We start from the raw sequence: 12,226 nt of genomic DNA on the forward strand, positions 1-12,226 counted from the left end.
AATCTGCAGTAAAGAGCAGCCAAGCAAAAAGGACACATCCTCCTCCCGATGCCGGAGGCGTAATAGGCGCAGACAGGGAGAACAAGCTGGACCCTCTAAGTGTGCTAGGAAGGTCGAGTACCTGGCTGATGTAGTCACGTTGCCAGTCACAATCGCTGGTTTAGAGGTCGACAACGATGTGCTGCAAGAGAAAGAGCAGCTGGGAAAAACACATAGTAACTGCAGAAATCGGCAGAATGAAATCACCGGAAAGGAGATGACCAAGGAGGCAGTGTTGGTGTCCTCTACGATTTCTGAGCCTAAAGCAGAGGATCTGTAGGTGGGGAGCACTGGTGGAGGGAATGTCCACGAAGGACACGGTGAGCAGACTGGTGATCCATCCAGTGCTGATGCTCATCTCAAGGAATGAAGAAGCTTCCAGATACTTAGAGAATACGAATGAGCTGACCGCTACATGTCAGGAAGACGTTGATTTAATATGGTTTGCAGTGCGCACACTCGGAAATAACATTCAGCAAGCCAGGGAATTCCAGAAATCAAATTCTGAGAAGATACGGGAACATTCCCAATTTATGGAGAAAGTGCAGAGCCGGTGAAGAGAGCTTGACGTTTATTGGAATTTGTGGAAGATTTCATCCAGGTGCCCAGAAAGCTTGTCAGGAAATTTATTGAGAAGAATGGAAAAGTCATCCAGGAGTTTATGGATAAAGCTGGAGTGAAAGTTGAGAGTGCTAATGAAGCCAAAATACCCCGTGGAGATGGTATGGTTCCATGTGTCATTGAAGGAACGAGAGCAAGTACTGGAGATGTATGGTCCTTCTAGAATATCAGATTGCATACTTAAAAGTAGAGCATTTGAGACTGGAAGGACTGAAGGTTGAGGAACAACTTTGTCAACTTGGTATGAGTTGGCAACCTTCTTCGGGTCAGGACCCAAAGAAAGAGCAGTGTGTTCTACCTGATAAATATATTGCTTCGTTTGTCCGGGGAAGCAGGCCATACAGTGGATGGAGCCGAGGTCATAGAGGACCCCATTACACATTGGACATCGGACAATGCTGAACTGTCCAAGTCCTCTGAAACAGAATCCGAAAGTAAGGCTGAAGTGAGTGACTGGTCTTTAGCTGGACGTGGTGATAGTGAAATTCGCCAACACAGAGACAGCTGAAGACTCCCTGGAAGAAGAGGTCATACTAGGTCTGCAAAATGAGGATCTAAAAGTGTCAGATCTTCTGTAAGCTCGATGCTGAAGGATAGTAGCCCCTATACCTTACTTGATAACCCAGGGTCAGACCAGACAGTAGATTCGACTGTAAGTGAATCTCACTACTGAACTAACCATTGTTACGGAGAGGGAGGTCTGACAAAGGGACTTACCTATTAAATGGAATGACTGAGTCGGAGATGGCATCAGTTGCTAAAAAATGTTTGGTGGCAGAGACAGACTAAAGGGCACTTTACACGCTGCGATATCACTATCGATATCGCTAGCGAGCGTACTCGCCCCCGTCGGTTGTGCGTCACGGGCAAATCGCTGCCCGTGGCGCACAACATCGCTTACACCCGTCACACGTACTTACCTTCCCTGTGATGCCGCTGTGGCCGGCAAACCGCCTCCTTTCTAAGGTGGCGGTTTGTGTGGCGTCACAGCGATGTCACACGGCAGCCGTCCAAAAGAAGCGGCGGGTCGAAGATGAGTGGGCGGAACATCCTGCCCACCTCCTTCCTTCCTCATTGCCGGTGGACGCAGGTAAGGGGATGTTCATCGTTCCTGCGGTGTCACAAGTAGCGATGTGTGCTGCCGCAGGAACGACGAACAACCAGCGGCATGCACCACCAACGATATTATGAAAAGGAGCGACGTGTCAACGATCAACGATTTTTGATGTTTTTGCGATCGTTGATCGTCGCTTCTACCTGTCACACGCTGTGATGTCGCTAACGACGCCGGATGTGCGTCACAAACACCGTGACCCCGACAATATATCGTTAGCGATGTCACAGCGTGTAAAGCACCCTTATGTCTTCAGGGCTGAATCTCAAAGTTGACAGAGAAGACTTTCTGGTCTGGTTGTGAAAGGTGCCAAGCCCCACGGCATTAGGTAACTGGGGGTATGTAAGATGGGGAGTCCGGGACCTGTACTACTATGAGACTCATTAGGACATGTTTGCCTATTCACATACCTCAACACATAGGTGTGTCCCATATGTTATAATGGTGTCTGTTTGTTTGCCACATGGTCAATGTGTGGAGGTTGCAATACCTCTGGAATGAGTCCCTGAGAGAGAGAGAGCGAGGTTTAGATTCCTCTGATTGGAATCAGTGTGAAGAAAACACTGGATTTTTGGACTAAAACTGTCATGGTTTGCCTCCCCGTCCACATGGCTAGGGGGTGGAGCCTTCTCTCGGGCCTCACTTTCGGACCCTGGATGCCTTAAAAGCTGACATTTCCAGTGAACCAGCGCCGGCTATAAGCTTAGCACTGCTTGCCTGTGATTGCTGGTACTGTGAGTGATATCCTGATCTGTCTGTTCCTGTGCCCCCGTGCCCTTGTCTGTGTTCCATCCCCTGGTCGTCCCTCCTGTCCTCTGTCCCCTCTCCTATTTCCCCACTCGGTTGCTTCCTCCGGTACTGACCTTGGCCTGACTTTGACTCCGCTTCTGCTCGTTCCTCCGGTCCTGCTTCTGCCCGTACTGTGTTTGACCCAGCCTGCCTGACTATTCCTTGCATGCTCTGCAGCTCTGCTTCTCAGCTGTTTTGTGAGGTAGTGTATGAGAACGCTGTGTATTCACTTCCTGGTTCTCATTGCTCTGTGTAGTGTCTTCTGCTACAGAGCTCTGGCTCCCCCTGATGGCAGCATTACAGAAACCCTGTGTGTGCCACTTTGCTACTCCTATCAGAGTTAACTGCTCACAATATATACACTAATCACAAAAAGTAAGTGATATTTGGTTTTCGGGTGAAATTTATGTAAAACTTAACGTTCACGCTGCAGTGATATTTTATCATGACCGTCAGGCATTTAAGTAGAAGCAACAATGGGGATTTCCTCATTTCAAACAAGTTGTTGAAATAAAAGCCAACATCAGCGGTGGTTAACCCCCCCCCCAAAATGTCAGGGTCTCAATAACTTGCCATGTGGCCTTGAGCGTCAATTACAGCTGACAACGACGCCTCCTGCTGGTCACAAGTTGAGTTATTGTCTGTGGAGGCCTGCAGAATACACCGCCGCTCCTGTCAGCTCCACGCAACAAATGAGGTGAGTAGCGCGATCAGCTGCTGTCAGTCAGGTAACTCGCGGCCACCGCTGGATCCAGCGGTGGCCGCGGGTAACCTCAGTGACAGCTCAGCTGATCGCGCTACTCACCTCATTTGTTGCGTGGAGCTGACAGGAGCGGCGGTGTATTCTGCAGCTCCTGTCACCTGCATGCAGCAGAGCTGGAAGCGACGCTGGAGGTCCGTGGATTACGCCGGACATGGAGGGCTTTGTCGGGGTTAATAAATTGGTGATGAGGGACTTTGTTAGTGTTTTTTATTTCTAATAAATGATTTTTTCAGGTGTGTGTGTTTTTTAAATGTCACTTACAGATTAATCATGGAAGGTATCTCGGGGAGACGCCTGACATGATTAATCTAGGACTTATTGGCAGCTATGGGCTGCCAATAACTCCTTATTACCCCGATTTGCCAACGCACCAGGGCAAATCGGGAAGAGCCGGGTACAGTCCCAGAACTGTCGCATATAATGTATGCGGCAATTCTGGGCGGCTGCTGACTGATATTGTTAGGGTGGGGGGCTCCCCATAACGTGGAGCTCCCCATCCTGAGAATACCAGCCTTCAGCCGTATGGCTTTATCTGGCTGGTATTAAAATGGGGGGGGACCGCACGCCGTTTTTTTTAATTATTTATTTTACTGCACAGTATAGACACGCCCACCGGCTGCTGTGATTGGGTGCAGTGAGACACCTGTCACTCAGCATGGTGGGCGTGTCTCACTGTAACCAATCACAGGCGCCGGTGGGCGGGTAAAGCAGGGAATACGAGATTGATTAATGGGCGGCCGGCTTTTTCAAAATAGTAAAAGCCGCCGAAGTTTTTATAACAGCCGTGCAGCGCCGCGCCGGAGATCGGGGATCGGTAAGTATGAGAGAGGGGGGGAACTGACCGACAGACAGCGAGAGGGACAGACAGACAGAGAGACCGACCGACAGACATAGAGACCGACCGACGGACTGAGGGAGAGAACGAAACAGACAAAGAAAAAAGACCGACATCACATGAAAAAAGCACAAAATGTACAGGGAGCAAACAGAGATGCGTCCGTGTCACTCGGACGTGCGCACAGACCCATTGACTTTCATTGGGTCCGTGCTGCGTGTTGCGTGCAGAAAACGGACATGCTGCCGTGCAAAACGCACACAGGTACAGATCACGGACACGGACAAACGGACATGCATCAAAAACGCACGTGGAGCTTTTATCATACAATAACATTGGTGCACGTTTGGCCGTGTCTCCAGTAGACACAGAAACGGACCAAACACGCACGGGTTTCACGGATGTGTGTTCACACACTGCGTTTTTTACCTGCGTTTTTGGTGCGTTTTTGCTGCAGAAATTTCTTGAGAAATTCTTGTAACCTTTCTGCAGACATTCCCCAGCAAAACCTATGGCAAAAAAAATTAGCTGTGCGCACACTGCGTTTTTTTCTTAAGAAAATTCTTTCAGTGGATTTTCTTAAGAAAAAGAATGAGCAGTCACTTCTTTTCTGCAGCTAACTGCGTTAGTTACCATAGATAATGGCACAATAACGCAACCAGCGGTAAAAACGCACCAAAAACGCATCGAAAACGCACCGAAAACGCGGCAAAAACGCAGGTGCGTTTTTGGTGCGTTTTTTAACACAGGTGCACTCTTAAGAAATTTCTTAAGAAAAATCATTTTTCTAGTGTGAACATAGATAAAGGTGTCGTCTTGGTCTCATGATATCAAATTTGAACAGCCTGATGAAGAGGACGGCTTAATACCAATTCTAAGTGAACCCCGAAATTTATTGGGCAATTCATGGATCAAACTCCTGGTGTGAATTTTGCCATTAGGCTCCTTCTTAGAGAACAGCAAGTTGTGCAAAAAGTCCTGAAACATTGAACAGTTGGACGTGAGCATCCAAAAGATTAGAGAAGGTCACATTAAGGTACCTGAAAAAGGTAGAAAGCGTTATAGGATCATCCTGAAATTTCACCGGAAAGCAAAATATCCCAAACTTTTTGTGAGTAGTGTATATATTCTATGTATTATACTCACAGCCTAAATTTACTAATGCTTCACTTTGTGACTTGGTATGTGCATGGCTGTGCTCCTATAAGACAGTGCAAGATGAGAAATGTAATGTATGTACACAGTTACTCCACCAGCAGAATAGTGAGTGCAGCTCTGGAGTATAATACAGGATGTAACTCAGGATCAGTACAGGATAAGTAATGTAATGTATGTACACAGTGACTGCACCAGCAGAATAGTGAGTGCAGCTCTGGAGTATAATACAGGAGGTAACTCAGGATCAGTAATGTAATGTATGTACACAGTGACTGCACCAGCAGAATAGTGAGTGCAGCTCTGGAGTATAATACAGGAGGTAACTCAGGATCAGTAATGTAATGTATGTACACAGTGACTCCACCAGCAGAATAGTGAGTGCAGCTCTGGAGTATAATACAGGAGGTATCTCAGGATAAGTAATGTAATATATGTACACAGTGACTGCACCAGCAGAATAGTGAGTGCAGCTCTGGAGTATAATACAGGAGGTAACTCAGGATCAGTAATGTAATGTATGTACACAGTGACTGCACCAGCAGAATAGTGAGTGCAGCTCTGGAGTATAATACAGGATGTAACTCAGGATCAGTACAGGATAAGTAATGTAATGTATGTACACAGTGACTGCACCAGCAGAATAGTGAGTGCAGCTCTGGAGTATAATACAGGAGGTAACTCAGGATCAGTACAGGATCAGTAATGTAATGTATGTACACAGTGACTGCACCAGCAGAATAGTGAGTGCAGCTCTGGAGTATAATACAGGAGGTAACTCAGGATCAGTACAGGATCAGTAATGTAATGTATGTACACAGTGACTGCACCAGCAGAATAGTGAGTGCAGCTCTGGAGTATAATACAGGATGTAACTCAGGATCAGTACAGGATCAGTAATGTAATGTATGTGCACAGTGACTGCACCAGCAGAATAGTGAGTGCAGCTCTGGAGTATAATACAGGAGGTAACTCAGGATCAGTACAGGATCAGTAATATATGTACACAGTGACTGCACCAGCAAAATAGTGAATGCAGCTCTGGAGTATAATACAGGAGGTAACTCAGGATCAGTAATGTAATGTATGTACACAATGACTGCACCAGCAGAATAGTGAGTGCAGCTCTGGAGTATAATACAGGAGGTAACTCAGGATCAGTAATGTATGTACACAGTGACTGCACCAGCAGAATAGTGAGTGCAGCTCTGGAGTATAATACAGGAGGTAACTCAGGGTCAGTACAGGATCAGTAATGTAATGTATGTACACAGTGACTGCACCAGCAGATTAGTGAGTGCAGCTCTGGAGTATAATACAGGAGGTAACTCAGGATCAGTAATGTAATGTATGTACACAGTGACTGCACCAGCAGAATAGTGAGTGCAGCTCTGGAGTATAATACAGGAGGTAACTCAGGATCAGTAATGTAATGTATGTACACAGTGACTGCACCAGCAGAATAGTGAGTGCAGCTCTGGAGTATCATACAGGATATAACTCGGGGTCAGTACAGGATTAGTAATGTAATGTACAGTTAGGTCCAGAAATATTTGGACAGTGACACAAGTTTTGTTATTTTAGCTGTTTACAAAAACATGTTCAGAAATACAATTATATATATAATATGGGCTGAAAGTGCACACTCCCAGCTGCAATATGAGAGTTTTCACATCCAAGTCGGAGAAAGGGTTTAGGAATCATAGCTCTGTAATGCATAGCCTCCTCTTTTTCAAGGGACCAAAAGTAATTGGACAAGGGAATCTAAGGGCTGCAATTAACTCTGAAGGCGTCTCCCTCGTTAACCTGTAATCAATGAAGTAGTTAAAAGGTCTGGGGTTGATTACAGGTGTGTGGTTTTGCATTTGGAAGCTGTTGCTGTGACCAGACAACATGCGGTCTAAGGAACTCTCAATTGAGGTGAAGCAGAACATCCTGAGGCTGAAAAAAAAGAAAAAATCCATCAGAGAGAGAGCAGACATGCTTGGAGTAGCAAAATCAACAGTCGGGTACATTCTGAGAAAAAAGGAATTGACTGGTGAGCTTGGGAACTCAAAAAGGCCTGGGCGTCCACGGATGACAACAGTGGTGGATGATCGCCGCATACTTTCTTTGGTGAAGAAGAACCCGTTCACAACATCAACTGAAGTCCAGAACACTCTCAGTGAAGTAGGTGTATCTGTCTCTAAGTCAACAGTAAAGAGAAGACTCCATGAAAGTAAATACAAAGGGTTCACATCTAGATGCAAACCATTCATCAATTCCAAAAATAGACAGGCCAGAGTTACATTTGCTGAAAAACACCTCATGAAGCCAGCTCAGTCTGGAAAAGTATTCTATGGACAGATGAGACAAAGATCAACCTGTACCAGAATGATGGGAAGAAAAAAGTTTGGAGAAGAAAGGGAACGGCACATGATCCAAGGCACACCACATCCTCTGTAAAACATGGTGGAGGCAACGTGATGGCATGGGCATGCATGGCTTTCAATGGCACTGGGTCACTTGTGTTTATTGATGACATAACAGCAGACAAGAGTAGCCGGATGAATTCTGAAGTGTACCGGGATATACTTTCAGCCCAGATTCAACCAAATGCCGCAAAGTTGATCGGATGGCGCTTCATAGTACAGATGGACAATGACCCCAAGCATACAGCCAAAGTTACCCAGGAGTTCATGAGTGCAAAAAAGTGGAACATTCTGCAATGGCCAAGTCAATCACCAGATCTTAACCCAATTGAGCATGCATTTCACTTGCTCAAATCCAGACTTAAGACGGAAAGACCCACAAACAAGCAAGACCTGAAGGCTGCGGCTGTAAAGGCCTGGCAAAGCATTAAGAAGGAGGAAACCCAGCGTTTGGTGATGTCCATGGGTTCCAGACTTAAGGCAGTGATTGCCTCCAAAGGATTCGCAACAAAATATTGAAAATAAAAATATTTTGTTTGGGTTTGGTTTATTTGTCCAATTACTTTTGACCTCCTAAAATGTGGAGTGTTTGTAAAGAAATGTGACAATTCCTACAATTTCTATCAGATATTTTTGTTCAAACCTTCAAATTAAACGTTACAATCTGCACTTGAATTCTGTTGTAGAGGTTTCATTTCAAATCCAATGTGGTGGCATGCAGAGCCCAACTCGCGAAAATTGTGTCACTGTCCAAAGATTTCTGGACCTAACTGTATGTACACAGTGACTGTACCAGCAGAATAGTGAGTGCAGCTCTGGAGTATAATAATACAGGAGGTAACTCAGGATCAGTACACTATGCACACTGCTGTTATTTGTTCTGGTATTTTATCTTTATTTTATTGAATGATCTTGCAGGATCTGATCTATGACTTTGCTGCTGAGTAAATGACTGACCTCTCAGCCGCTTATACAAGGTACAACCTGTGAGTAGTGAGTGTTTTCCTCCAGGCTGGCAGCACACCCACCTGCCCTGGACACTTTCCATGTTACGTGGCGACATTCAGTCGTACAATCTAATGCCATCATTATGTAAAAGATATAAAACTGCAGAAAGTGACAAGAAGAGAAAAATGTAACAATAATTCTGTATGGAAAGGAAGGTCAATAAGGAGCAGTGTAAGGATGGAGGAAGAAGAGTTGGAAATCATAGAAGCAGAAATGTGTATTTGTGGGTGTATCTGAGCAGCCTCATCTGGGCACATATTGGGGGGGGGCATAAACCAATGTCTGCCGTGTAAGAAGACCCCAGTATTGGAGGGGGTGTTTCAGACTTTGCATTGCGGCCCATGAGTTTCAGGTATGTATTTACGCATTTAAAATAAAAAAATATCTACTATTTTTCATTTTTTCAAGATTTCAGTCTAGTTAAGTGCAATGTATCATAGACTCCATACAGCGGTGTCAGTGCTCAGATAAAATGTGCCGCCACCTAGTGAGATCACTGTAGCTCAGCTCATTCATTCCAAGGGGAATTAGCGCCACCTGGTGTTTACTACGTGTACAAGACACAGATTGCATGAAAATAGGAGAGTGTTCCTTTTTTCTTGGAAGGTACATTTCCATAGAAGTAAGGAATTTAGTTCAGCTCACCACTCCAAAGCAGGTATCTCCAACGTCTGGTCCCCTGCACAGAACAAGTGGTTTGGCTTCCACAGCTGAATAATCAGTCACATCAAGAGGAGGAGAGAAGATCCAGCACCGACGTAATAAAAAATTCTTTATTCAGAATTCATAAAAAAGGAAATTCCAACCAAGTGCAGAATATATTGTCGCTTGACGCGTTTCGGAGAAAGTAGACTCCTTATTCATAAGCAACGTTGCTTATGAATAAGGAGTCTACTTTCTCCGAAACGCGTCAAGCATCAATATATTCTGCACTTGGTTGGAATTACCTTTTTTTATGAATTTTGAATAAAAAAAAATGTATTACGTCGGTGCTGGATCTTCTCTACTCCCCTCTTCCTCTTGATTTGACATTTCCATAGAGCAACTGTGTAGTACCCTTAGGGTTGTTACTGCACAATTTACTCAAGTGGCCACCGAAAAAAGTAATGCAGATCCTCCCGCCTCCATAACACCCATGGCAGGCATCCACCCAGGAACTCAGAGTTGAGCTACGTTGAGGATTTATGGGGTCTGTACGGTACAGCCCCCCCCCAATAGGCACACGTGCCATTCCAAAGATACCATATCTCTACCAAGATACGTGAAAACTCATCATAAACCCATTTTTTTTTAACCCTAATAGGTCTCCTCTGTTCCGAATCCTCGTCTTTTGGCCAATAGAGCAATTACAAAGAGCGTCACTCTCTCTGCAGGACGTGTCCTGTGCAGCATTACACAGGCAGCTCAATGATAAGAATGGATACATTGTAATACCACATTTCCCCTGTGGTGGCGCTATAGGGAAAGATTATACAGCAAGAGAAATAAATATTGAACACGTTCGCAATTTTCTAAGTAATTATATTTCTAAAAGGGCAGGGCCGCCACCGGGTGGGGGGGGGGGGGGACAAACAGGACTCTAGTCCGGGGCCCCAACAGAAGGGGGGCCCCTTCACGCTTAATTTATTGGCTTACAAACCAGAGGTGGACCTGGGGCAGAGTCTCAAGGGGGCCCCAAAATTATGCCAGTCAGGGGCCCTGAAGCTCCTAGTGGCAGCCCTGAAAGGGGATATTGAAATGAATTTCTTACCGGATGTCGGTAACAATCCATCAAATCTACACAGGCAAAGAAAGCAAACCATAGATATCTATAAATTAAGGTATGTGAAATAATGAGAAAAAGTATTGAACACAAAGAGAGGTGCAAAAAGCCATGGAAAGTCATGACACCAACTGAAATCTATTAGTAGTTAGAAAGCAATCCTGCCACTTAGTGAAAAATAATATCAGCTGGTTCAACTGATCCAGGCCTATAAAAAGCTGTCTCATTACCAATTAGCCACACAAGAAACATCTCATGATGGGTAAAACCAGTGAGCTGTCTCATGAGAAGTGTCTTCACAACCATATTGTTGCAAAATATACTGATGGTATTGGTTACAGAAGAATTTCTAAACTACAGAAGGTACCAGTGTGCACTTCTGGGGCCATAATCCGGAAGTGGAAAGAACATAATTTCACTGTAATATGGCCATGAACAGGTGTTCCCCACAGGCTTTCAGACAGAGGAGTGAAAAAAAATCATCAGAGGAGTTGTCCAAGAGCCAAGGACACTTGTGGAGAGCTACAGAAAGACCTGAAATCAGCGGGTACAAATGTTTCAAAGAAAGGTGTAATTTACCTTATTGATTGCACCCTGTGTAGAATGTAATATGTCGGCTGCACTATCGGGCCGAACAAAGTCAGGATCGGACGACACATCTCAGATGCCAGCAAACTGGATGCAATTGGAACATCAGCGGTTTTTAGGCATTCTGGTTACAGCACAGAGATGTCTCTAGTCTTAAATTTAGAGCGCTCGAGAACGTCACTAAACGACCGAGAAGGAGGAGACTTTAAAAGAAAGATCCGGAATAGTGAGTCTTTTTTGGATCTTTAAACTTCACACTAGAGTAACTCAGGGTTTTAATATTTGCCAGGATCTTATTACACAATATAGTTATTATTTATGTGCTACTATGCTGCGGTAATAAATATTGTTTAGCATATTGTATTATATATTTTAGGTGCTTGAAGGCAAATTCCTGTTTCGGCATTAGCATAGATACATAAAACAAAATGTACCTGTTCGCATTCAATTACTCTGTGAACTTGAACAGATCACCCTCATGTTCACTCTTTATATGGTGTGTTAGTAGTATGTTATCTGTATATCCATGATTAAGCCACAAACTGTTATCGAAACGCGTTGGTTTTAATCCCTATGGGATCTGTTAGGGCCAGTAATGATTCAAATAAAGGGAAATGTTATAGATCCTTGCCTATGACTCTGCTCCATACAATTTTCTCTCTGTTTGAGCTTCTGTAGCCCTGGCCAGGGAATTTTCCGTGCGGATCCTGTGATCTACTCCTGGTTCCATCTATGGTGAGTTGGTTCTTGTTTTCATTTTAAAGAACATTTTTTTATTACTTTCTGTAAAGTCAAAAGTTTCCATACACTAAGAGCACCTATGTCTTTAAACAATATGGGACAGCCCATATGATGATGTCATGGCTTTGTAAGCTTCTGATAGGTTTATTGGTAACATCTGAGTTAATTAGAGACACACCTGTGGTTGTATTTTATTGCACACCTGAAACACACAGCTTCTATGTGCAGCATCATGGGAAAGTCAAAAGAAATCAGCCAAGATCTCAGGAAGATAAATGTGGATTTGCACAAGTCTGGTTCATCCTTGGGTGCAATTTCCAGATCCCTGAAGGTGCCTCATTCATCTGTACAAACAATTATACGCAAGTACAAACAAGATGGGAATGTCCAGCCATCATAC

The 12,226-nt window shown here is 44.5% G+C and overlaps 1 pseudogene; it reads left to right on the forward strand.

Moving 5' to 3' along the window:
- Positions 1–341: 341 nt before the first annotated feature.
- Positions 342–1,449, forward strand: LOC142243981 (RNA-binding protein FXR1-like; annotated as a pseudogene).
- The last annotated feature ends 10,777 nt before the right edge of the window (positions 1,450–12,226 follow it).

Source organism: Anomaloglossus baeobatrachus, chromosome 6, assembly GCF_048569485.1.
Source record: "Anomaloglossus baeobatrachus isolate aAnoBae1 chromosome 6, aAnoBae1.hap1, whole genome shotgun sequence".
NCBI classification, from domain to species: Eukaryota; Metazoa; Chordata; class Amphibia; order Anura; family Aromobatidae; genus Anomaloglossus; species Anomaloglossus baeobatrachus.